The sequence below is a fragment of the Aythya ferina genome (genome assembly GCF_964211825.1).
Source record: "Aythya ferina genome assembly, chromosome: 10".
Taxonomy (NCBI): domain Eukaryota; kingdom Metazoa; phylum Chordata; class Aves; order Anseriformes; family Anatidae; genus Aythya; species Aythya ferina.
In genome coordinates, this window is record NC_140306.1 from 2,892,624 (window position 1) to 2,898,623 (window position 6,000).

Consider the following 6,000-nt stretch of genomic DNA (forward strand, 5'->3'; position numbering starts at 1 on the left):
TGAGAAAACAGGAGCTTTGGTAAAGTTCTCTCTCATTAAAGCACTGTTTCTCAGTCAAGGCACGAACACTTGACCTGTTTTATTCTCTCAGTTTTTGACTTTACTCTCCTGCTTTGGTCAACTCGTGTGAAGCCATCACACGTAGTTTTGTAAGAGCAAACCAGCCTAGGAGATCTCTGTCAAAAATACCAGTATCTTCTATTAAAAGGTTGCTTAGCTGTAGTTCTCCATAACAACTAACATCATAGTTTAAGCCTGCTGCTGTTCTAAATCAATTTATCTCAAAAGGTGAAACCTGTGATTTCTTCCTGCCCATCTGCCTTTGCCGACCACTATTCCTGCCTCTGACAGTGTTAGATTGCAGCAAAGCTTTTGCTTGATTAACCAAACACAACGAGTAATTCCACTTTTTGTACCCAGGTACTCGGCATGCCTCAAATGTTTTAAAGTGGCCTTTCAAACCTCACAGTGATCTTGCACATCTCTTCCCTGAAGGTTTCGCAGGTCGGGGTGAGCCAGGCACCACTGCTCCCCTCCACCTGCAGCAGCCTTGCTGCGGTCTGGGCTCAGTCCCGTGTCCTGAAGGGGAAGGTGACAGCAACCTACAGATGGTAAAAGCTGGCTTTCAGTACTTCTGTGATCGCTGCAGCAGTTGGAGGTACCAGATATACTGTCCTAAATGAAGCAAGTGGGGAAAATGTCATTCTGTTTTATGACACATCCCTGGTTTCATCTCGGCTGCTTAAATTCTCTGGATGAAATGTGAATTATCAGATAAATAAGATAAAATATTCAGTACTTTTAAATCTTCCATTAAAAACAAGAAAAAAAAAAAAAAAAGGCTGCTGTTTCCCAATGTGGCATGATGACTGTGGGATTAAGTGTGATTTTTGATTTTTTGACATTTGCATAAAACCATACTAACAGTTGCCTGGGGTAAGCTGCATAACTACAGCAATATTGTCGAAGACAATATTCTGCAGGAGAGGAAACCATTTTGTTAGAGAAGTGTTTAACCTGCTACCACCTCTTCTGCTTTGGTGAATTGAAACAAACTATGTGAGCAGGCATTGAGCGAGGGTAAAACGGGGGTGGTAAGGCCTAAGCAGACATTGGTGTATTGATGCATGCCTTTATTCACGTAACAATACCAGTAAAGCACTAAGTGTACACATCAGGCCTAAAAATATTACTAGCTGGAAAGGTGAGGTACTAATATGGTGTTAAATGTTCATGACGGTATGCAGTGGATGCTTAGGGTCTGGCAGTATCCTGTGAAATAATGTGGTTTAGTACTCTCATGTCTATGGGGAGTTAAATTATTTTTATTGTTGTTTATTTGTTTACCTTATTTTTTTTCTGGTGAAATGTAGAGGCCAACAAATAGTAAGGCTGAGGAGAGATCTTGCATTAATAAAGACTGGATCAGATTCTGACACAGAAGATTAGCTGAAGGGAAAGCAAAACATTTTGCTATAAATTACATGAACAAGCAGGTTTTCTGACCCTTCTGGAAAGATTTGGTCATGGATGGTTTACCAGTGTTGTTAGCTGGTCATTGGCAGCTATCAATATTTGTATAGCCACTCCCACATGAGTAACTTAGCCTTCATACCCTTCCGGATGACATTAAAGGTATGCTAATGCATCTTTTTTACCCTATGAAAAATACAGAACGTCAAAGAAGACCTAAAGAATTTATTTTCATATATATTTTTTTCTTTTTCTGTAGAAACGTAATATTATGAAAAGCCTCAATTTTCTCACCAGTCACAAGTGGTAAATAACTTAACTGTATCACATTATAGTCATTTAACAAATATTCCCAGACCAGCCAGCAACACTTAGCTCTGTGAAATAGATTTGTTCTGGATATAAACCAAGGCGAGCAGAATACGTATTTCTTGGCCCTTGTGGATATATGTGATGGAGTTGTGCTAGATGACTTGAATTAAGATGGAGCATGTGTATAATGAGTATCCCCTTGACAGGGATGTCTATACATTTCCTCCCAGCCTCCCTTTTCCCTTCCTCCCAAATGCTGCTTATTATGGCTATTTTTTTTTTTTTTTCTCTCTCTCTCCCCCCTCCCCACCCACCGCACCGCTGATAAGTGAATTTTAAGGTTATGTTGCAGTTTTTTCAATACCAGGTAAATGCGTGTAATATATCTCTCATAAAACGTTACTACACAGATGGGACTCAGAAAACTTTTTCACTTTATGAAGCCATCGTTAGTAATATCTACCACTTATGAATAATAAAAGAAAATGGCCTTTGGCAAATTTTAGAGTTTTGTTTTGCTTTCTGTAGAAATCCTTGAAGAAAACGAAAGCTCAGAAATCAAACGATCAAAGATTGTGATATAAAATCTCCTCAGGTGCAGTCCTACACAGCCTCTGTGATTCACAGGAGTGTTACTTTCTGCACATGCAGCAAATCCTTTTCTTGTCTCTTTTTTTTTTTTTTCTTCTTATTTATTTATTTATTTTTGTCACTACTCTTATACCAACAGGCAAATCTCATTCACAGTCAGTTCTCATTCTGTATTTTTAATAAGTAAACAAAGATGAGCTTGGGTACTTCTTTCTGTTTATTTGTTTTGATTAATGTACCATATATACTTGTCTATCTTTGTGATGGCAAATGAAAGAAGATATTAATAATACATGAAAACAAACAGACAGTGAATACAATCTGGAATTAAAATTGACCAGGGGAGAAAGAGGAAATGATAAAACTACAGTTTTACTTTATTAGGAAATAAACAGTGGTGAAGAGTAGTGGTTTCCCCTATAACTGAGGCTAACAGTGCCCCAGGAAGCTGCCAGGAGGCTTTTCTGAGTGCACGTGCACTGATGAGAGAGACTTGACTTGTGACAAACTAACATCTATATGGTGAATGATGCTGCAAAAATTCAGATTAATTCCATATGTTCTTGCTGCCTGTTTCTTTCTTTCTGCAGTGAATGAAATATCTTACCCTATTAAAACACAGAACACTAGAAACACCCAAGCTTTTTCTTGACTGATTAACATTACCATGCCATTTACATTTATAAACCAGACAGTCTTTCCTGTGCCAGATTCAACAGGAGTTTCAAGGCTGCATATATACCCAGATGGGTACAGTCAAACCTCAGCACTTCATTCCAAGCTGATTAGGCATCACACAGTTCCCGTCTCAAAATCATGTCCTAATGTCAATGGAGTGAAGGATTCCTCATAAGCCCAAGGACAGGAAGCTGCTCATACAGCCCAAATCTTTCAGATCAGACCTGACGAGAGTGGCATGCTGGGCCACCTGTGTAAATCATCCTTCAATTTTCTAATCATGACTGTTACAGAAATGGGATTCAACCTTCGTTATGAAGCTTTTGTAGATTGTAGCACCTGAGATTTTGAATGACAGTAAATAGCTACATGGTGGTCTTAGAGTTCAGTTCCTGAAGGGGGTAATAATAGTCTGATAGTCTTTAAAAGCTTTGATATGAAAGTGGTAAAGTAAAAACAAAATAAAAATAAAAAATCAGCAACAAAGCTTTGAAAAAACAAAACAAAACAAAACAAAACAAAAACATTGCCAGTTACTTAAAGGTTAATAAGTATCTTTATTTTGAAGATTCAGGACCACAATCTGTTTTGTTCTCATTTGAAATATTTATAAACATCAAGCACACTACTATATCTTGATCCTTTTTTTAACCATTCACTAGTACACGGGACATAATTATTTGGAAGCATAATCTTTCTAAATCATACTGGTGTCATGTTGTTAACTATCGATCCATCAGGAACCAGCAGAGGATTCCACCTTTAAATCAAATGATTTAACTGCATTCGCAAGAGAGTTAATTGCATTGCTTGATCTTTATTTTCTTTATGGAGAAATGTGCAGAGTAGCATGACTTTTCATGTCAAGATTTCTCATAAGCCATCTTCTCCATTCTGATATGAATGATTTGTAGTAAAAGAAAATCATTTTCAAGAAGGGCTACTTATATTGCTTCTAGTCAGGCTTTAATCACCTTTAGATTTTTCTGTATGTCTTCACAAATTTTCAGTACTGACAAAGATCTGCATATGCAAGGTAAAGAGATTCTTTTATAATGAATTCTCATGTTCTGTAACACTACTAATCAACGAGGATACATTTTCAAAATTGCTTCTCATAACGTAGTTGTATGGTGCTTGCTTCAGAGAGATTCTTGAGATGTATTTGAAACACAATTTTCAGACCTTTCCAGCTTCAAAAGTTGATTGTCTTTTGTTACCCCATTTGCACCATGGCTGTACATAGACAACCTTAAGTCTTGTGCAGAAGCCAAAGCATATTATCCCTGGCTTGATAAATTCCATTCAAATTGAACAGTGGTCAATAATAATAATAATAATAAATTATAGTCCAGTTAATAAGAAACAAATCTGTTCTAAACCCCCACATTTTTATTTTTTTTTTTTTACCATGATAAGATTTTAAAAACATTTTAAAGAAATGTTACATCAAAATTGAACATGCTACTGATGCATCTATTCTTAATTTCAATACAATTTTGAATTACAAATGACAGTTTATTGTTTGACATGTTTGTTCATCTATGTGAATATTTATTGAATCAACAGTTGCCTTTTACAAGCACATACATGTACATATTAACATAGAAACATAGACTGAAATCAAAAATAAATTCGGGTAAAGAAAAAGAAAAATATCGGAAAGAAAATGAAACAGAATCATTACTGAAATTATGGGACAATTATGGGAGGATGTATTTCCCATATCATATGACTGTCCATCTCCCATATTTAGAGTTGGGATACAATTTCCCCATTGGAAATTTTTCTTCATGAAGAATAATAGGTTTTCTTTCAAGAGCTTGTAATACATTAAGTAACGATGGCAATATACTCTGAACATTAATATTGACAAAATGTATTTGGAAGCTAAGCTGAATCAAATTCTATGAAAAAAAAAATACGTGGTCTCATTACAAATAGGATGTCAATGAAAATATAATAAGCATAGCCACCAACATCTATACTACATGAGTGTAGGTTGCACTTTTGGAAGTGGAAAAATACACATCATAGGAATATGAGTTACCTCTACATATTTCTTATCCTCTTACTGAGAATTTACCCTACATTTTTCCTGTCTGTCCAAAAGTTCTACCAGGAGATATAATGTGTATATATGGCCAAATATGAAAAGTAGCTTCTCGTAAAGGCAGCTGACTTTTAATATGGAAGCTTTTCTTTGACCTTGTCTGTCAACAGCCTTTGTTTTAATGACACACATCACTATGGTGCCTCATTTTGATGATTCAGTATTCTTATTCAATGAAAAGGCAATTTGCTTTGATGATGTATATTATCTATTCAGTGTAAAAAAGAAAGAAAATAACTATTTTGGGAGGCAGACAGAGTTCTGTAACTCAGGAGAATATGTTTTCCAAGAAACAGGGCATGAGGGATTCATTTACATTAGCAAGACAAGTATACCTTTGAAGGAGAAATACAGGTAATGACATAATTTTTCTCAAAGCAATGCTGCTAAATTTAGATTCAGTCTCAGGGTAAATTGTGAAGATCTTCAAATTTCAGAAGTTTCCAACCCAGTACTTTCATTTTATCATTAAGGGTCTTCAAGATCTACTCAGAACACAGTTAATCACACTCTACTTTTGTTTGTCCACCTACATCACCATGTAGACAAATAGCACATATTCTCTACCAGGGAGTAGAGATCAGTGCAGAGGTCTTTGCCAGTACAAATTACAGTGAGGTAATTTTATTTGATGTTATTTTATTTTGAAAACAAAAATACTGTAATATTTTAATATTTTATTTTATTTTATTTTATTTTATTTTATTTTATTTTATTTTATTTTATTTTATTTTATTTTACTTTATTTTTATTTTTTATTGTTTTAGGGAGTAATTTATTAATTGGACAAACTTCAACTGTTTATACAGGTATACTTTTACTGAAGTTTCTGT